Source organism: Dendropsophus ebraccatus, chromosome 5 (assembly GCF_027789765.1).
Source record: "Dendropsophus ebraccatus isolate aDenEbr1 chromosome 5, aDenEbr1.pat, whole genome shotgun sequence".
NCBI classification, from domain to species: Eukaryota; Metazoa; Chordata; class Amphibia; order Anura; family Hylidae; genus Dendropsophus; species Dendropsophus ebraccatus.
In genome coordinates this window covers 29,903,593-29,926,082 of record NC_091458.1, presented here as the reverse complement: position 1 = coordinate 29,926,082, position 22,490 = coordinate 29,903,593, and the positions used below count along the sequence as shown (strand labels likewise).

Below are 22,490 nucleotides of genomic sequence, written 5' to 3'. Positions count from 1 at the left end.
TGGAGTCCATCAATAGACCCCCCCTCCAGAAACCAAAAAAGAGACTTTTTGAAGAAAATTTTTAACGTGTTACAGAGCCACATTAAAAGTTTGGATTGGTCAGTGTCTGCTGAGACCCCCACTGATCAGAAGAACAATCAAGGAGCAGAGTGCTTCACATCCCCACTGTCAATCATCTCAGCCCTATAGACTAGGTAGAGATTGTTCTCCTGATTGGTGGGGGTCTCAGAAGTGAGACCACCAAGGGAAACTTTTGACATGTCCCTTAATTTTTTTTTTTCAATGGCAGTGCCCATTTAAATAATGTAATGGATCCTTCTTGCCTAGGAATTGAATGTTTTTTTAAAGCCCCTATTACATGGGGCGATCTCTGGGAGCAAGCGAGCGCCAACCTGTCAGGTCAGCGCTTACTTGCTCCTCGTTCCCTGCTCGCTGCCGGCGCTATTAGGGTCCTATTAGACTAAGCGATTTTTAACAATTAATGATAATGCAGTGTCCCAGAACAGGCTGTCTGTTTCTCATATTAAGTCTACCTCTGTTGCTATAGCCATGCCTGTCCTGGAAACTATATGCACTGCAAATGTTTCCTGTATAGTCCCTATAACTCTTAGGTTCATGTATATTCCTGTGTATATATCTGTACAGTGGTATGCAAAAGGCTGCTGATCACGTGACCATGCCCCGTTACCATGGTACCTCCAATGGCCGTCGAGCTTTGGCCAGGGGTTACCATGTGACTTCCTCTTGCAAGTCAGTCTATTCCCTGCCACAGAGGGGATAGGTTGTCTGTGTGTGTTCTCCTTTCCACCATCAGGGAAGGAGGCTGTCTGTGTCCCTCTTCACCTTCAGAAGAGAGGTCTGTGCGTGTTGCTGTTCCAGTCATCGGCTATCCGCCTGTCTCAAGTGCCAGGAGTGTTCTCTCATCTGGATGTCGTTTCTCATCAACTTCCTCATCAACTCAAGCTGTTCTACCGCAAGTATTCATTCTCAATCTATTCCACGCAGCATCCCTACTCTCTCATCACCACTACTCCTATCATCCGGCACGTTCTATCAATAGCCTATTGCAGCACCACCTCTACTCTGCTCTGTACAAGTCTGCTATATTCCCGGTTGCATCCGGATGAGACTGTTGCAAAAAGTTACCACAGTTACAATAAAATTGTAACCACCGTTGTTACTGAACCCTGGCATTGGTGTTTTATCTGGTGCCCCAACTAAGTGCAACGAGGAATTGCATGCCCAGTGTCTCCGCATGGTCAGTACACCGGTCCGCAGCTGTGCCACCCTTGTGCCAGCCATTCCACAACACCTATACTGCGGAGTGGCCCCTGAGGGCCAGGGCATCGCAATAAATGATAGCAAACAAGATTGTTTATCGTTAATCTGAAATCGTTCACAATATTACAGAGAACAATAGTTATTAAGTACGATTGTTACTAGGATCGCTTATTCCATCTGATCCCAGCAAAAGAATGAACAATGTGCAATTATGGTGCATTTACACAGACAGATTTATCTGACAGAGTTTTTAAGCCAAAGCCAGGAACAGACTATAAACAAAGAACAGGTCATAAAGGAAAGACTGGGATTTCTCCTCTTTTCCAATCCATTCCTGGCTTTGGCTTAAAAAATCTGTCAGATAAATCTCTCTGTGTAAACGCACCATTACACTGAACAATTAGCAAACAAATGTGGAACTACAGCAAAAAATTAGCGAACGATAAGTGAACAACTAGCGAACGATTAACAAGGATTTTAGGGTGAGATCTAAATTAACGATCAACGACACACAAACGATTCTTCAACCTTACCCGCAATTTCACAGGACGATTATCGTTTAAATTCAAATTGTATAACAATTTTTTGCACGAAAATTGTCACGTATATTAGGGCCCTTACATGCGCCGACAGCAAGCGGATAAGTAAGGGGGGGCCACGGGTAGCTGCGGGGGGCGGGGATCTAGATAGGAGATAGCGGCAGTCTGCTACTGCCGCTTCTATTGCACTGTGCGAAGGAAGCAGATCGTTGTTATCTTATGGTACTTTTACACGGAGCAATCTGCGAATTTTTTGCGAACGATCAACAACGATTTGAGAACATGTTGAAAGATCAAAATAAACGATTTCTCGCTCGCCGCTTGATCGTTCGCAGCGTTTACGCAGAACGATTATCGCTCAAATGCCATCGTTATTGTGCAAAAACGAACGATAATCGTTCCGTGTTAAAGGACCATTAGTTGTTATCGTTCATGTCTGCTGATCGTTGCCTTCTATTACACGAAGCGATTAAAAGCCGAAATGGCCAATAATCGGACAAGCGATAATCGCTTCATGTAATAGGGTCTTAATACCTACCCGATTGCTAGCCTACTCCTCCCCTCTCTTGGGGCCACTTTATAGACTGCACACATCCACCCCTAGTTCCCGCTCTGGTGGACATACCCAATGATGTATTGCCTTGATGTAATGACCCACATTCATTCTGATGGGACAACTCCTTCCGCAGTGTCCTAGCTGTATATTTCCATTGTATTATGCTGTGGCTTCCAGGGTGCATTTTTGCATAGTTTACAGCGTCCAGTTTATATGATGGTCATTGAGACTTTTTTTTAAGCTGTTCTCAGTTAAAAATACAAAAAACAGCATGCCCTATCTGTTACATGTACAACCCATGATATACTGCTAACACCTTGGGCTAAACAATATTCATGTCTAGCCCAAAAGACACAGCAATCTTCTGTACGCCGCCTTAAATTCTTCATGAGCTAGATAATTAAAACGCGTCTAACTGCTCCTCGGAGAAAGGTAAATTGTGTCAGCGTTAAGACTCTATTTCCCCTGTTATATTTCATCTGAAACGAGACCATCATGAACTTGTGCCGGCATCTTCCAAGATAAAACGATTCCTCTCAGATTTTACCAGGTTCAAAGATAATTTATTATTAATATTCTCTCTTCAAATCAAAAGGAGACTTAGAAACAGCACAGCTCCTGTCCTTAGTTTGGGTGTGGGGGGTTTGCAGCTCAGTTCCGTTGAAGTGAATGGCGTTTAATTGTAATACCACACCTAACCTTAAGACAGGGGGTGGCGCTCTTTTTGCAAGAAAGTAGCTGTGCTTTTTCTAATTATGGATAACCCCTTTAAGAACTGGCTCTTGAGCGACAGGACTGTTTCTTTTTTTTTTAGAATCCAGACCCAACCCCCATGCATACATAACACAGCCCTATTATCACTGCTAGGAGGATGAAAGGAACTGAGGAGTGATGGATACAGGGTTTGTAATAGAATAAAATAATTTCTTCTGCAGTAATACACAAGAATAAATAACCCATCATCCTCCCTCTCTTATATTCACCTTCCTATCCATCTTAGAAGCAGAAAATCTCTCCTTATGCAGCCTTGTCCTTACATAAACCCCAAAGTGGTCACTGCCTCCCACAACGTCAGCAGACTCCTCTTCTGCTGCCATCATTATTCCTCTGATCTCCTTGACTGCAGTGTGTTCCTTCTCCACCTACTTCATAGCAATGTCTTTATCATTGATCCAGCTGTCAATAACATAACTATGTAACTAGATAGGTCACTACCTACCACACCATCAGCACTCTCTTGTAACGCTGTCATCGTCGGTCCTTGGTCTACCAGGTCTCCTCAGTCCTTTGGTCTAATAGGTTACAGAGTGTTCTCTCCCTGTTAATTGTATACCTAGATCACATGCTATCCTGAGCTCTGTGCACGATATGGAGCTACAGACAGTTCTTTTACTATTTCATATCCTTATAATGCACAGTCCAGTCTACTGTAACATGTCTCCCTCAGCTTCAGCACACTCCCCCTCTGCTGCTGCCTTCCTTCCTTTCTTCTACTAGGTAACAGATTGTTATTTCCCTGCCTACTTGATTCCCCTAACCCTATTGCGCAATTCATTCCTCAGCAATAGAACCATAAGAGAGGACAGGTCACTGCGTACTACCAGATCAGCACACTCCTCTTCTGCTGTGAACTACGAGGCTATAGACTATGATGTTCTCATATAATTAATACCCTGACTTTATCTCATGCAACCCAGTCCTCACCATAACCCTATTAGTGAACAGGTCACTGCTTACCATAAGATCAGCACACTCTTCTTCTGCTGCTGTCATCATTGCTTTGAATTACTAGGCTATAGAGTGTCCTTTTTTAAAATACTTTGTATCCTAACCATTTTACATCCATTTCAGTCCTCAGTAATATAATCACAAGGTCACTTTTTAAAACAAGATCAACATACTCTTCTTCCGCTGTTGCCATCATTGCTTTGAACAACTGGACTACAGTGTATCCTTTCTCCATTAACTCCCCCCCCCCCCCAAGCTGCTGAATATAAGGTGTCTGCCTATATACAGTATAGATAGACATTTGCCAACTGCAAGAGTGTGCTGCTGCTCATGAATATCCAGGACCAATGAGCACATTCACATAATGGAGACAGAACAATGTAAGCGATACATCATTCTGTTCAGTATCTCTGTCACAAGTGTATGCTACCCTGAGATAGGGCAGTATAAACCTACTGCTTACAGAGTCTCTTTAACATATCCATGAGTGGACAGGTCACTGCTTATAACAAGATCAACATACTCTTCTCCTGCTGTTGTCATCATTGCTTTGAACGACTGGAGTGCAGAGTATCCGTTCTCCATATACTTCCTATGCTAACACTATCACTTACAGTCCAGCCCTCATGAGTGGAGAGGTCACTGCTCACCACCAGATCAGCACCCTTCACTCCCGCTGCCGTTATTATTCCCATGAAGTTCTTGACTATAAGGTATCCGCTATGACTCTACAGTCGCAAAAAGGAACCCTGACTGAAATAAGGTATCCGCTATGACTCTACAGTCGCAAAAATGAACCCTGACTGAAACCTATGCAAATCGGAAATAAAAATCTCTCGAGCTGTAAGAGACATCTGGTTATAAGGAAAAAACAGATCATTGAACAAACAATAAAACATATAAAACCAACGCACTGTACACAAAACACATGCACCAAAAATAGTCCTCCGTAAATAAGCGGGTAATGAGGAGCGGTGTGAGTAGCATGAAGACTTCAGGGCATGCAAACAATGGCAGCCTTACTAATCGACAGCTGGTTACAGCAGCCAATGCCTTGTGCAATATTGAAAGGCAAAGTCATTAACGCTTCAGTTCTTCTTGTTGCTGTGTAGATGAAGCTGCCCGATGGCTCCTCCAAGGCCTCTTCACACACAGACACGTTTTCTGCTTCAACAGGGATGTAAATGGCTCCGGTTCTCTCGCCAGAGGGAGGAACCACCTGCCTCTATGTATACAGCTATAACGCGGGGTTACCATGCTAGGCTGGTCATGGCTTTCCATTGCCGGCCAATGCGTTTTACAACAAAATATGATGTTTTATTATCGGCTTATATACAGTATGTGACTGACATATGATGCCTTGAAGCAATGTGTATATAATATTAAGTGGATGTTAAAGGTGGCAAGAATGGGCCAATCTGGGCCAAATATGTAAAAAACACTATGGGGGAGATTTATCCAACATAGTGTAAAGTGAAACTGGCTCAGTTGCCCCTAGCAACCAATCAGATTGCACCTCTCATTTTCCAAAGAGTCTGTGAGGAATGAAAGGTGGAATCTGATTGGTTGCTAGGGGCAACTGAGCCAGTCTCACTTTACACCATGTTTGATAAATCTCCCCCTATGTGTCTAAATGGGAAATAAATGGCGTAAATCCCATGACACAAGTCAGATCTGAAAAACATATCACATAAAGGAAAAGCTATGTTTGGATTTTATTTTATATAACAAAGCCCCATTAAACTAATGGTGCTAATAACCTGCAGGCAATAAGGTAAAACCACTCTAATGCAGTGTCTGCAATTCACAATCTAAACCGCTGACTGCATTAGTTAGTTTTTTGCAAAAGACGGATGAAAAAAACGGATTGCAAAAACGCAGTGTGAACCTAGCCTTAGCTGTTAGGTCAAGGAAACGCATGGTACCTTTCATTTATCAGTCTGTGCTTCCATAATGTACAAAATGCTTTTATTCTCCAGTGAGGGGTGTCCCCAAGCACCAAAAATGCTGAAAGCTGGAATGCCTCCTCACTCCCCCTCCCATCCTTATCTGCTTGATTGACAACTGAGTCTCAAGCAGGAAAAGGAATGGTAGGAGGAGCAAGGAGAGAAGTTACAGCCACTTCAGGGGCTTGGGAACGCCTCTGTGGCACTTTGCACCAAAGAAGATTTTTCTATGTTCTGGAAACACAGCTGGATATATGAAAGGTACCAAGTGTCTCCTTGACCTAATGGCTATCTAACAGTGTCAGCAATTTGGAATGTGAACAGCAGCTGACAGATTCACTTTATACTCTACAGATCCTGCTGTTCACTGATTTCAGTACCATGGACAGTTTCAGTGAGACAATCTAACAGTACTATGATGACAAGACCTGTTCATACACCCTATTATACCATACAGACATTACGCGGGGAGGACCCCTTTCTAGGTACTAGACTGAAACCAGTGCATCTTTTAAGCTTAAGCTGACACATATTTGTACATGAGGAGTAGCACTATTTTATAAAACGTATCACATTTTCACCAGTTTTCCCCTCTGCAGGCTTCACATTTAACTTTGAGTTGTCCCTGACCTTGTGGGCAAAAACTATGCTGTATGATGGCTCCCATACGGGAGATCCTGTTCCCCTATATTTCTGTAGCATACCCTCAGAAGCAGCAGCATGGAGGATATTACAGAACAGTAATGAGCAGTATAATCTGTAAGTCAGGCACTAGGGTGAGATATTACTCTCACTAGAGCTTTCAGCTTATGTGCATCTCTCTCAACAACTGACTCTTCTTCTAACTCCTCTTCCCCTTTAGCTCTCCATAGACTTCTATGGGCATGTAACTTGATGTTTCAGTGAGCAGATTTTTCAGAGTGACTGAAAGGAAAGCCATTTTCTTTACGATATATTACAAAGTTTCTTGTATTGACTCTTTAACTATTGATTTAAACAACGTTTGTTGGAAGGTTGGTGACCATTTATGTGAAAGAGTTCCAGAGGCTTTGGGACCTAGCAGGATCCTTCTGACTGATGATGTATTGGCATTCCTATAGGTAGTCAGCCTCTCTAAATCCACATTATTAGACAAGACTTTCCGCTTACATGGTGTTTAATACCATGGGTTACTTCCAGAATATGTCAAAAGTGTGTGTATGGTGTGTATGAAGAGTGTGGAACACGCCATGGCAGCTATCCTACACCCACTAGCTAAGAAACAACTGAAAATTAGAGATGGAGCCTACACAGGAAAAAGTCAGGGATGCTATTCAACACGGAAACAAACAGCAGCTCATCCGGAAAAGATCCGTAAGGGTCCTATTACACAGAGCGATTGTTAACGATTAACGTTTGCAAATGAGATTGTTTATAGTTAACCTAAAATCGTTCACCATATTACACAGAACAATAATCGTTAGTTACGATCGTTATTGCGTTTATTCCTTATGACCCCAGCAAAACAATGAACAATGCGCAATTACACTGAACAATTAGTGAAAAAATGGGGAACTTGAGCGAACAAATGTGGAATTACAGCGAACGATTAACGATAATTTTAGGTTCATATCTAAATCAACGTTCAATGACATACGAACGATGTTTCGATCATTGCCTGCAATTACACAGAACGGTTTTCGTGTAAATTCGAATATAACGATTTTTCGCACGATAATCGTCCCGTGTAATAGGGCCCTAAAAGTACAGTATACATTATAGGGGTTATTCAGGCTTAGAAAAACGTGGTCACTTTCTTCCAGAAACAGCACAGTTCTTGTCCTCGGTTTGGGTGAGGTTTGGCAGCTCAGTTTAATTGAAGTGAATGAAGCTGAACTGTAATACCACAGACAACCTGAGGACAGAGGTGGCGCTGTTTTTGCAAGAAAGTAGCTGTGTGTTTTTTTTTCCTCTTATCCTGGATAATCCCTTTAAGACTCCTATTCTTCATAGTTCTCACTACAGATTGTTTAAAACATGGGTCTCCAAACTGCGCCCCTCCAGCTGTTGCGAAACCACAACTCCCATCATGCCTGGACAGCTAAAGCTTTGGATTTGGCTGTCCAGGCTTGATGGGAAATGTAGTTTTGCAACAGCTGGAGGGCCGCAGTTTGGAGACCCGTGGTTTAAAACTTTGCATTGAACACTATTTTTTAACAGTACTAATCTTTTTATTGTTTTTAATACATTGTTGTTGAGATTCCAATGAACTCCATACAAAATCCTATAGTATATGCCTGCCCAAGCATTGTAGTTTTAATGTACTGCTATCTATGCGGTGCCACATATTCTATACACAGTAAATTTAGTTCCATGCCTTGTTGTATCCTACCTCCATGTATACTTCCCCAATACATTTCATCTTGTTTTATAGTCCAAATAAAACATGGAGTGAATGGTTTTGTATTATTCATGGACCCATAAGGCAAACAGTCATATACCGTTATTGCGGTTTGTGTTTTAGAAGTAAAATTTTGGCTAAGGAACGTACTGGGCATATTCACAAAGTAGGTGTCAAAGTATTTCTTGTATCTATATGCGTTTGTTCACGTGTAGCTTGAGATCCCTCTGGGCAGAGAGAATGCTATGTGGGGCAACATCCTGCAGAAGAACTTTCCTCAACACACCCGTAAGGACTTAGAGACCCAGATACCAATGCAAATGACTTTACATACAAATCACATGGGAATACTCATAACTCTTAAATAGTCCATGTCGTTTCAAGAAACTCTACACAGATCAATAGTACAAATGAATATAGGAAACTTTGTTGTATATCTTACCAGATAAAAATGCTTCATTCTCCTGTTATTAAAGGGAAACTATCAGCATGTTAGTAGTCATTAACCTGCTGATATGCCTCTATAGCACACAAGAGAAGCAGATCGCTGATCTCAGGGAGACCAGCCAAACGATAACACTGCAGGCTTCTAAAGAAAGCGCTCAATGCAGTGAAATCCTAGATCCATTGCCCCCTGGGAAACATGAACATGCAAAAGAAGAGCACGTGGAGGCTTCACTGGCTCTTCTTTTGCATGTCTATAGCACACAGCGTGCTGAGGATGAAGTGACGGTACCTTTTTTACCTTCATCCTCAGCTGCATTTTTTGGATTTTAGCAATTTAATCCTCAAGCTAATTAGGCGTTTTGGTACTCTCATTGCCACAATCTACCCCTTCTAATGAATATGAGAAGAGCAGGCCGGCCAGGGCAGATCAGGGTACTGGGGATGGTAGTTCTGCCCCTCAGTGTACAAAAATGCCACATTAGCATAGGGAATGAACTGCTAACATGACGAAAATGGTGTTGAGGATGAAGGTTAAAAAAATGTTACCTTCATCCTCAGCACTCCGTGTGCTATAGGGACATATCAGCAAGTTAGATTCTTCTAATCTGCTGATAGTTTCCCTTCAATAACAGAAGCATTTTTGTCTGATAAGATATACATCAATGTTTCCTATATTCCCTTTAAAGTGTCACTGTCCTTTAATTTTTTTTTTTTTTTTTTGCAGAAATCCATAGTACAGGCGATTTTATGAAAACTTTGTAATTGGGTTTATTAGCCGAAAAATGCATTTTTATCATGAAAAAGCAGTTTGAAGCTCTCCATCTTCATGATTTTCTATGGAGAGGGGAGGGGTGGAGGGAGATGAGGCACCAAAACAGGACAACAAAGAGTTAATTTACAGCTACATCACCGGGCCATTTCCTCTGAAGTCAGCACTGACCTCTGAATACGGCTTTCACACAGCTCCCACTGTGTAATCCTTTGTCCTCTGCTCTCTGGCGGCGACTAATCTCCCTCCTGCCCCCCTCCTCATAGGTTACACAGGGCACAACTGATGTAAAAGAGTCAAGATTTCCTGATAACGAGCAGTGAATGAGAGAGAGGAGTCGGGGGGGGGGGGGGGGGGGGGGGACCTGGGGAAAGTCTTTTTGAATGCAGATAATGGCATATTTGCCTAATAACCCAATTACAAAGTTTCTTAAAATCGCCTGGACTATTGATTTCTGCAAAGTAAAAAAAAAAACCGACAGTGACACTTTAAGCATCCTCCATCCCCCAGCTAACTCTCAAAATCTGCTCAGCACTGACTTTAGTTAACTGTTCATGACAGAATACAAGCAATGCATGTCTCGAGGGGGGAGAAAAAAAATAAGAGGGAGATGGGAGGAGGAGTGCCTGGGAACACACACACATGCTGTAGAGAATGAGAAAGACAGCTAAAAGACAACAAAATGCTATATACATGATTAATCATGATGTAGTGTTGCTCCTCATGTACTCACACAGGACAGTTTACCCTAAATGTCACTTAAAGCGACAGGTATGCTTTACGGAGCTAGTCACAGTACAGTATACCTATAAAATGTACATTTCCAATACAAGATCAGCATGAGTCAAGGTGTGCCAGCAATACACATAACTATATTGATGTATAGGATGTATAGGGCAGCATCCATGGCATGTAGGTGTCTGTCAGTCCTCCTATCCAGGTAAGGGAAAGATAAACTTGTTGACACTAAAGCTAAATTCACACACAGTACCAGAAATCTGCATCGGACTACTGTAGTGTCAATGTGGTTGAGGTCTTTCCAAATCTCATTATCAAGCTGCAGATTTTTTTTCTATTTAAAAAAAAAAAAAAAAAAAACGGACTGCAGTGCAGATATCTAAATCTGTAATGTGTCAATTGCCTTTGTGGATTTTCACTGCAGACTTCACCTCTTCCATTGTAGAGAGACGAAATCTGCAGAAACCCTGCACATGGGTAACATGCAATACTGTATACGGTATATAATAGCACAATCCTCTCTGAAGATGTACTGAAGAATAGGAGAAAGAAGACAAACAAGACGGAAAGCTGACGTTCTATACCAGAATCGCTCCTGTCATTCGTACATGAAAGGAAGCTGCATCTTATTGTGGGCGTAATGTGAGAATTCAATAGAAAATACAATTATACTTGAACAAGATGAAGAAAGAAGAGGAGGATCAGCCGCAAGACGAATAGACAGAATAAAGTAAATGTGCTAAACCCGAGCAGAAGTCAGGAAGTTGATGTGGTCAATAACTATTGAAAATTGCTTATTGTCCTATTACTACTACTATTAGTTATAAAGAATGGACAGCAGTAACATGGGTGGAGACCAATCATTGTGGAAGTTAGAAGAATAGGGCCAACAGATGGTTTGTTCCATATCTGCAGTTCTGTGTTGGCAAAGACTTCAGTAGAGAAGGATTTAGGGAAAGTGATTCCTGGCAGCCTTAAAATGAGTCACCGGTGCAACCAGGCGGTAGGAAAAGCAAATCGTATGCTGGGCTGTATATATATAATGGTATGCTGGGCTGTATATATACATATATAATGGTATGCTGGGCTGTATATATATAATGGTATGCTGGGCTGTATATATATAATGGTATGCTGGGCTGTATATATACATATATATAATGGTATGCTGGGCTGTATATATATAATGGTATGCTGGGCTGTATGTATATATATACATATATATAATGGTATGCTGGGCTGTGTATATATAATGGTATGCTGGGCTGTGTAAATATATAAAATGGTATATATATATATATATATATATATATATATATATATATATATATATATATAGGTATGCTGGGCTGTATAGATATATATTGGTATGCTGGGCTATATATATATATATATATATATATATATATATATATATATATATAAAGAAGGTGCAATTGTAGACGGCACTGTGCGCCAATAGCTCAGGTGGGTGCACAGCCTCCACGAAGTCAGACCCCGACTCCACCAGATCCAGAAAACGATAGAGATAAGGCAGCACTCCAAATTTCTGTGAATAAGACAGTGAATTTATTCACCCATCATGTGCAATACAACGTTTCAGTTTCCCATTTAAACCTTTTTCAAGTAACACATATGTGTTACTTGAAAAAGGTTTCAATGGGAAACTGAAACGTTGATCCCGCTGTATAGCGCTCTAGTGAGACCACATCTGGAATACTGTGTCCAGTACTGGAGACCTCATCTACAAAAAAGATATTGACAAAATATAACGGGTCCAAAGACGGGCTACAAAAATGGTGGAGGGTGTGAGGCATAAACCTTATCAGGAAAGACTTAAGGATTTGAATCTGTATAGTCTGGAGGAAAGAAGGGAAAGGGGGAGAAATAATCTAAACTATTATATATGTTAAAAACTAAAAGTACTAAAGAACAAGGGGACATAATCTGGAGGTTAGTTGGAGGAAAGATGAGAAAACACGAGAAAGAGTAGTAGATGCTTGGAACAAACTTTTAGCAGATGTGGTTGGTAAATCTACAATAACTGAATGTAAACCTACAAAAAAATTGGATTGACCATGTTTTTTTTTTCTGCTGACAATCTTCTATGTTTCTAGAGAGAAAGAACCTGGGGATGGGGTGTCCCACCCAGCTTTGATAACACATGCAGTTATTCTATGCATAAAGAAATGCTTTTTACAGTGGTTGAAATCTGACCTGCTCCATTTTAGTTTAACATCTTAAAAGCTTCGAACATTGTGCAGTTCTCCTTAGCCTAGCCTACAATGTAGTTGCGGTTCACACACAAGATAACTATATTAGACTACGCTCACAGTGTTAGCAATAACAGCAGGAAGGCAAAGAGGGGTTCATATCAGCTTGGAATGGGTACAGATGGGAGAGAATCCTTGGAGGACAGCTCACACTGTTTGTAAATAGGGAGTAGAGCACATAGAGGCTAATCTGCAGGTGAGAACCATATAGGCTTTGCCCAAATGTAGAAAGAATGCAAAACTCTAAAGACAATGGGGGAGATTTATCAAACTGGTGTGAAGCAGAATTGTCTCAGTTGCCCCTAGCAACCAATCAGATTCCACTTTACATTCCTCACAGATTCTTTCGAAAATAAAAGGTGTAATCTGATTGGTTGCTAGGGGCAACTGAGCCAGTTCTACTTTACACCAGTTTGATAAATCTCCCCCAATGTGTTTTTGCACTATAAGTACAAAGCAAGAATGGAAAAGAAATGTTTTTCAGTGTTGTCCATAGTCTTCAAAGACGGCTTTTTCCTCAAAAGAAAAGAGAAACTCAGAAAAAAAAATGTTTTGGAAGTGGAGAGGATTCTCGTCACTCTACCACACCCTATCAGAAATAATAAATGCAATGAGACTATGGGGGACATTAATCAAACATGGTGAAAAGTGAAACTGGCTCAGTTGCCACTAGCAACCAATCAGATTCCACCTTTCTTCCTTTGCAGACTCTTTGGAAAATGAAAGGTGGAATCTGATTGGTTGCTAGGGGCAACTAAGCCAGTTTCACTTTGATAAATCTCCCCCTATATACTTTGGCTCATGATACCTCACTAAAGCCCTCAAAGGGGTATTCCACTCAAAATCTTTTTGTTTTTACTGCATTCCACTGTAATCAGCAAGGTTTATACATTTGCATTATGTTGTAATGGCGGCCTGGGCACCGTTCCTGAGCTTTTACGTGTGACTCATGCCCTCAAGACGCTAAAAAGCTGCTGGACAGATTTATTTCCGTCCCACTCCTTGCTCTCTCCCTCCTCCCATCAGAGACGTGGATCACATGTTCTCCGTCTCTGCAGTGGGACGATTTAGGGCTTATAACCCGGCCCACTTCCAATATGTTAGGTTAGGGAATTACACTCAGCTGGTGGCCTCTCAAAATACTAAATGTAGCTTCCTGGCTGGCGCTAACTTGAAGTCCCTGTTCAGAAACTTACAACAGAGGAACAGAGGTCCCTAAAAACTCCGGGAGGGGGGGGGGGAGAGGATAGTAACTCAAGTCGGTTTTGGAAATGATTATTTGGGCAAGGCCTGAGCTGTACGCTGGGGGTAATGGAAACCACTTAACATGGTTAGAGTGGGGGGTGACAGACCTCTCCACAGCTGAAATCCCAACATGTGTAGCCAGGAGCAGGGATCTATATGGCAAGGTGAGGAGAAAGATTAGGGGAGAGCTGGGGGGATGGAAACAGTCAAGGTTTCTATATTTTGTCTTCTATAGATGTAGTGTTTAGACTTGATCTGAGATTTCTGTTGTTGTTATTATTCTTGGAAATATAATAAATATTTTTTGCATTTTCAGGCTGCGTTCACACTACGTATATTTCAGTCAGTATTGTGGTCCTCATATTGCAACCAAAACCAGGAGTGGATTGAATACACAGAAAGGATCTGTCCACACAATGTTGAAATTGAGTGGATGGCCGCCATTTAATGGCAAATATTTGCTGTTATTTTAAAACAATGGCTGTTATATTGAAATAATGGCCGTTATTTACTGTTATATGGCGGCCATCCACTCAATTTCACCATTGTGTGAACAGATCCTTTCTGTGTTTTTAATCCACTCCTGGTTTTGGTTGCAATATGAGGACCACAATACTGACTGAAATATACGTAGTGTGAACCCAGCCTTATGATTTAGGAGACAAAATTACTGTTTCTGGTTAAAAAAAAAAAAAAAAAACCACCCAGTTCTCCATGGAGATGTGGAGTTTACCGAGCTGTCTTACCCCATAATCCTTATTGGAACAATTTCCCTGCTGATTAGGACAAGATTTCCTTTCGGCTCTGCTATTCAGCCCTGGCTTGTTCTGTAATGCTTACTTAGCACTCTGTGTGATCTGTGACGCTGGATATAACCCCTGTAGCAGGGTATACAATACAACATCTCCACCACAAGATCGAGGGAAAATCCATCATCACTCGCCATTAAATTTATGGTCACTGGGAATGAAGCTAATAAATACTCAAAGGGCACTAACTGGGTCATAAATGCCCCTCCACCATCAACACTGAAACAGTCATTAAAACAGCCTGGGAACAGGAAATATTCATCTGTATGGTATGTATTTGGACTTTGTGGAATGATGCAATGTAATATTTCATTGTAAAAACCCATCGTTTTAACGGTGTCTCCATATTACTTTAACAAGCAGTAGATAATACAAGGGGTATATACAACAGAAAGTGATAGTAGTAGGATTGGTGGAGGTTGTACTTTCCAATCTCCATAATAAATGAGCAATGGACAGGTGCCATGTAAGTGAGCTGCAGGTTGTGCTGGGAGCCTCAACACCCATATCGTAGGAAATCGTAGTATTATGGCAGAGGGTCCAACCACTGGGACCCCTACAGTGTCAAGCGTGAAGTTATGTCTGAATGGAAGTTGGAGTCCCGTGTGCACTGGACCACTCCATTCATTGTCTAGTGAAGTGCTGCACATGGTTATCTATGGTAGTCCCATAAACAATGAATGGAAGCGTTGTGTGCACCACCATTCCATTTCAAGGGGAGGTTTGGAACACCCATTCTTGAGATTGCAGGGTGTCCCAGTAGTTGGACCAAGAACTGTATAATAAAAGCGGTCATAGGTGACATTCTGGGTTTGGAATAGAAGGACAGTCAGAGGTCAGAAGGAGATGGCTTTCAAAACAAAGGGGGTGCCTATAAACCTTTTAGAGTAACCCTCCAGGAAAAATCTAAAAAATACAGCGTACCCATAAAATGATACAATTACAACTCTAGAAATCCATACTAGTCTTCACATGGCAGTTCCCACCATGGCTTCATGTTAGGGTCCTTGGCAGCAGTTATCATGATGGAAACAGATCCCATACAAATTCATGCAAACCCCTGTAGTAATGTAAGACACATTTAAAGACCCCCATAAAACAAGGCAAGGATAACTTTAGGGGAGGGATCAGGCACTTTCCCTTCCCTTAGGGTTGGTACCAGAAAAAACACCTGCTTGATCTTCTCTGCCCCTATTATTTCTTCTCCATCTTCAGATGGATATATATGTTCCCTCCAGGCAGGTTTACATTCACTTAAAGGGCTATGTTCAGCAATATTCAGCAGTGAGCGCCATTCACTGAGGGGACAGTCACCCCCATTCTCTGGATCAGTAGGGGTCCCAGAAGCTTCTAATGATGACGAGAATACTTATAATATGGACCACATCTGCTAGAAGCTTGTTCCAACTTTAAGGGGGTGATTTACCATTCAGCACTCCAGACGCAGACTGCCAAAAGTGCAATTTTATTTTTATTTTTTATTTTTTGCAGTCTACAATGGTCACACCAAGGGGGCGGGGGGTCATGGCTTTACACACAGGTGGACATTGTAGCTGAAATCTATATCCAGTCTACAAGGCAGAGTGAGGAGTATTACAGCCATGCACCACAATATCACAAAAATATACACCTACAGCATCTATCTATCTCAATATCAATGTATAAATAAACAAAAATGATAGGAAAATTTGAGCTCGCACTGTATCTAGGCTTTCCTATACCTTGAGGAAGGTTCCGTCACTGCCCCAGCCCTGCGTCTTAGTAACCTGGTCAGGGCAGAATAGCTTATTACTGATCCCTATAGCATTCCCCCCCCCCCCCCCCCCCCCCCCCCCCCCCCCCCCCCCCCCCCCCCCCCCGACCCCTATAAAATCCATTCCCTATGCTAGCTATGCCCTTGTGCTCCAAACTTATAACCAGTTTTCACCATCTCAGTAATAAACCTATAAGTGGCCCCATCATTTCCCCCGTTGTTCTCTTCTTCGATTTTGTAATTTTTTTTTTATTTGCATGCAGAGAAAAAAAAACAGAGCACACACAAACAACAGGACGGATCCACTGCTGCTACACAAGGGGACAGTGGAGGGGCCACGTGACGTTATGAAGATAAATCCCAAAAGAGACAGTGAAGAATAATGATGGTACAATGCCGATACATGTCAAAATACGACAACGGCCACTACTGTCACCGCCAAAACAATCCATGAATCCCATCAATACTGTCCCTCACCGACACCAACAGCAGCCCACCTATTGTCTAGCCTCAGCACAACACCACACAGGGGACGGCACCCATCTATGCCATGGTGTGCTGGAGGATGGCACAGACATGGCACCAATGGTAGATTTCATATATATATATATATATATATATATATATATATATATATATATATATATATACACCTTATATAGCAGGACAATACATAGATAAATATATAGCTGGATAATACATAGATAGATATAGCTGGACAATACATAGATATATAGCTGAATACATAGATACATATAACATAGATAGATATAGCTGGACAATACACAAATATATAACTGAACAATACATAGATACATATAATATAGATATATATAGCTGGATAATCCATAGGTAGATGATAGATTATGACATAGTCACATCATAGATCCCCTGTAGTCTGATTGGATACAATGTATCACATATAACAGAATGTATCCCTGACTTGTGTTAACCCCTTCCCCCCCCCCCTGCTTTGGCATGCAGCATGTGTGCCCCTCATATGCCCCGGCACTATGGCCGCACATGCAGCAGGGCACCGGGCACAGGCTCTCACCTGTGTGATGGGCGGCTGGAGGAGCGGGCTCCCGGCTCTCAGGGTCCCATGGTCGGGCGGCTGTCACTCACCGGATCCCAGCTGCTCCAATGCGCGGCGGCGAGCCCGACACCGAGCGAGAACAACACAGGCGCGAGCCCGACACCGACGGCCAATCAGAGCGGGGGGATTGCCCCGGGCCACGCCCACCTGCTCACCTTAGCGCCTCAGCAGTGCAGCTACATGTCTGCCCTATGTCTCATACAGTATATAGACTATCATTATATATATTCATTCATATAGGTACTGACCATAAATTAAATAATAAATATTAGATGTTACACAGATTATAAATAAATATCTAGATCAATAAATAAATATTAGATGTTACACAGATTATAAATAAATATCTAGATCAATAAATAAATATTAGATAGATAGGATTCAGGGTAGGTTCACACTACGGAATCTGCGTGGATAAGTTCCGGCAGATTCCGTCACTCTTACCTGTTCGCAGCGTCCTATCCGCCCGTGCCATAGACACCATTCTATGGCCGGTCGGATTTGTCTATTCTTTCTTCGGACAGCAGAATCAGCCCGGCCATAGAATGCTGTCTATAGAGCTGGCGGATATGGGCGCCACTATGAACGGGTACGCCCCCCTTGAAATTCCCCCACTTTTACTCAGTGTGAACTGGCCCTAAGGTAGAGGACCTTTGGGTCATGTGATCAGGTTCTTCACCCTTTTCTCTCTCTGTGCTGGTCCTGCTCCGTCTCCTGTGTTTTCAGATGTTCAGCGCTCACCCTACACTACGGTGAGGGGGCTGAACATTAGAACACCGGGCCCCTCTCCCTGTCTGGGCCCCTAGAGGTGCTGTGGGCCTTGGAACTTGCCTAGGTAAGCCCTGTGCTGATGCCGGCCCTGAGCATCAATATAGCTGGAGAATAGGATACCATCAGATCCCATTCACACAGTGTAACATCTGGGACTTGTGGTATACTTTTTCCATATGCACATACAGCCTAAGGGCCCTATTCCACCGGACGATTATCGTTCAGATTATCGTTAAATCGTTCGAATCTAAACGATAATCGTTCGGTTGAAATGCAGTTTACGATTGACGACCGAACGAGAAATCGTTGATCCCTTTATAAGACCTGGACCTATTTTTATCGTTGCTCGTTCGCAAAACGTTCGCAAATTGTTCGTATTGAATAAGACATTGTTCGGTCGTTTGCAGTAGATACGAACGCAATAGCAAAGAAATAGCGAAGAAAAAACGATCGGAAATACGATCATAAGTAACGATTATCGTTCCATGGAGATGAGTAAAAGCTTTCAGGTCTTTCGCAATAGCGGTCGTTTGAGGTCGTTTGAGATCATTAATCGTTAACGATTTTGCGAACGATAATCGTCCGGTGGAATAGGGCCCTTAGACTATGTTCACACAGCTGAAAATGGTAAGTGGTGGAGCCAGCACCGAAGAACGTGAACTGTTAAAATATAACTTTTATTCGAACATTAAAAATGATAATCCATAACAGGACCTGTTATGGATTATCATTTTTAATGTTCGAATAAAAGTTTAAACAGTTCACGTCCTTCGGTGCTGGCTCCACCACTTACCATTTTCAGCTGTTCCCTGCATCAAGACGCTTAGCCCACGCCTAGGAGCGCGTGCACCTCCACCAGCTACTGACCATTGCTGTGAACATATTACCCAGGCAGAGCTGTATCTTTCTTTTTTACTTTCTGCTATGTTCCCACAACCTAAGTTCAGAAGTATTCACAGCCGCTGTTGCCGATTTTCAAAAACGTCCGTGATTACTACTGAACCTACATTGTGCTGCAGGCTAAGGGAATCTCATTGATTAGCGGCCACAGAGAACCTGTCAGGTCACACAATGGAGCGTGCGTCTCCGTCCGCGTGCTCCGTTGTGAACAGCAGGGAATTCTAATGCGGGTGTACACGGGTGCGCCCACATCTTAATTCAGAAGAAATGAAGATCTGCAGTACCGGCCTGGAAGATCTTTTCAAACACCAGTCATTCTGTGACCCTGCCGGGTCACAGAACAGACAGGGTCTTACGCCATGTGAACATGGCCTAAACCCATTTCTTGCTAGTCAGCTGCAGTATAGTTTCCAGCCCTGCTTTACAAAGGTTCGATGTAATTATGTTGGGATATACAGATGTAGATGGCAGGTACCACTATTAGGCTATGTTCACACGGCGTGAGAAATCGCATCATCGCCCGGATCATAAGAATAAGTACCTTATCGCCCGGATCATCGCGGCCGGTACTTAAGTATCAGCATGCGCCCGCATCAGAGCTTTCCCTCTGCACACTATGGAGCGAGCAGCGGGAACTGACAGGGTTTCCTATGGCCGCAATTCATTGAATTGCGGCCGTAGAAAACTGACATGTCAGTTATTTGCGGCGCCGCACGGGATCCCGGCCGGAGCGTATACGGTGTGTATACGCTCCGGCCGGGATCCCATTGAAACTAAGGCATTGTTCCACCCCACAAAAACTACGGTCATTGTTGCCATCGGCAACAACGGCCGTAGTTTTACGTAGTGTGAACATAGCCTTATTGATGATGAATAACCTGCCGGCCATTACATGGAGATAGATGGCAGGTAACCACTATTACTGATGATGAATAACCCGCCGGCCAATACATGGAGATAGACAGCAGTGTGGTGTATTAGACTTACTAGGTTACCTGCACATTGATACCTCTGCCCTGCCGGATGCTGGCGGCTTATATTACAGACAGGTGACTATGAGATCTACATGAGAATCAGGTTTCTAGAAGTAATGTAATTCAGGGTCTACATTATTAATGAACCTGCACTTTCTTATAGTTTACAACTCCTATTTTCAGACTTGGTTGCCCCATCTTGTTCAGCCCTGAGGATATGAAGGAGGAGATATGTACATACAACATCACCCTGATAGTGTCAGCAGCCTTTAGAGATATCCAGCAGTCAGACTTAAAGGAGAAGTCCGGAGAAAATTTTTATTAAAGTATTGTATTGCCCCCCAACACTTATACAAATCCCTAATATACACTTATTACGGGAAATGCTTATAAAGTGCTTTTTTCCCTGCACTTACTACTGCATCAAGGCTTCACTTCCTGGATAACATGGTGATGTCACATCCTGGATAACATGGTGATGTCACTTCCTGGATAACATGGTGATGTCACTTCCTGGATAACATGGTGATGTCACGCCCCGACTCCCAGAGGTGAGCGGGCTGTGGCTGCTGGAGAGGATGATGGCAGAGGGATGCTCAGTGTCCCTCCAGTGCCCTGTGTCCCTCAGTGTCCCTCTGCCATCATCCTCTCCAGCAGCCACAGCCCGCACAGCTCTGGGAGTCGGGTTGTGACATGACCATGTTATCCAGGAAGTGACATGACCATGTTATCCAGGAAGTGACATGACCATATTATCCAGGAAGTGACATCACCATGTTATCCAGGAAGTGAAGCCTTGATGCAGTAGTAAGTGCAGGGAAAAAAGCACTTTATAAGCATTTCCCGTAATAAGTGTATATTGGATGATTAGTATAACTGTTGGGGGGCAATACAATACTTTAATAAAAAATTTGCAACGGACTTCTCCTTTAAAGGAGTTATTCCAAGAACCAACGTTTCCCTATCCACACTTTATTGAAAAAATTAGTGGACCTGTGGGGGTCCGACACCCTCTAATAAGGAGAATCGAGGTCAATTGTGCCCTAAACAAATGGGTTGGCAGTGCACATGCTCCCCCTCGTCTCCATTTATTCTTCATAAGACTTATGATCATTGCCGACCTTCAGAAGTCCCATAGGCCAACAAGGGTCTCCTTACCCCGCATTCTGCTGGGTGACACAGCTGCAGAAAAGTGGGGAGCTGGCTGCACATGTGCCTGACTCAATGGTAATTATGGAATATTCTAGACCAGGGGTTCTCAACTGGCGGACCGCGGTCCGAACCCGGACCGCGGAGGCCAGCTGTCCGGACCCCTGGTGAGACCTCCTAACCGCCCCGGGACGGACCGGATCCGGGGCGGTTAGGAGGTCCCGCTCCCCACCGCAGTGCCTCCCGCGGCAGTGTCGGCCTGGCCTCCAGATGATACGCGCTCTCTGGGGACGTCCTGGGGATTCCCTAGCAGAGCGCGCACCAAAGACCTCAGTGTGCGCCGTCCTGTACTTCCAGGAAGTTCAGGACGGCGGCATACACTGAGGTCACTGGTGCGCGCTCTGCTGGGGAATCCTCGGGATGTCCCCAGAGAGCGCGTATCAGCCGGGGGCCAGGCTGACAGGAAAAAAGAAGAAGACAGCCGCAGCGGGGAACGAGGTGCTAGGTGAATTGTGGTTTGTTTGTTTTTTTTTGTCTGGGGGCCATCTATAAGGGGAGAGCGCATGGGGGGGGGTTATATACTACTGGGGGGGAGCTCACAGGGGGCTATATACTACTGGGGGGGCTATATACTATTGGGGTGAGCTCACAGGGGGGCTATATACTACTGGGGGGAGTTCACAGGGGGCTATATACTACAGGGGGAGAGCACAGGGGGCTATATACTACAAAGGGAGAGCACAGGGGGGCTCTATATTACTGGTGGGAGCTCACAGGGGTCTATATACTACAAGGGGAGAGCACATGGGGGGCTATATACTACAGGGGGAGAGCACAGGGGGGCTATATACTACTGGGGGGAACACACAGGGAGGCTATATACTACTGGGGGAGAGCGCACAGGGGGGCTATATACTATTGGGGGGAGCTCACAGGGGGCTATATACTACTGGGGGACAGCGCACAGGGGGCTATATACTACAGGGGGTGAGCGCACAGGGGGGCTATATACTACTGGGGGAGCAACAGGGGGCTATATACTACTGGGGGAGCAACAAGGGGCTATATACTACTGGGGGAGAGCGCACAGGGGGGCTATATACTACTGGGGGAGCAACAGGGGGCTATATACTACT

At 43.4% G+C, this 22,490-nt stretch overlaps 1 protein-coding gene across 6 annotated transcripts in view; it reads right to left on the bottom strand.

Annotated features, from left to right (window-relative positions):
- ELMOD1 (ELMO domain containing 1) overlaps positions 1-22,490 on the bottom strand; it is an 81,147-nt gene that overhangs the window by 55,789 nt on the left and 2,868 nt on the right. For 3 of the 6 annotated variants that reach the window (XM_069972030.1, XM_069972026.1, XM_069972035.1), the window contains exon 1: positions 17,519-17,620. The exons of 2 other annotated variants lie outside the window; for them this stretch is intronic. The gene's annotated coding sequence lies outside the window, so the exon portion shown is untranslated. Of the gene's footprint in view, positions 1-696; positions 768-17,518; positions 17,621-22,490 lie in introns of those variants that run through there. One more of the 6 variants, XM_069972028.1, reaches the window with a different exon arrangement.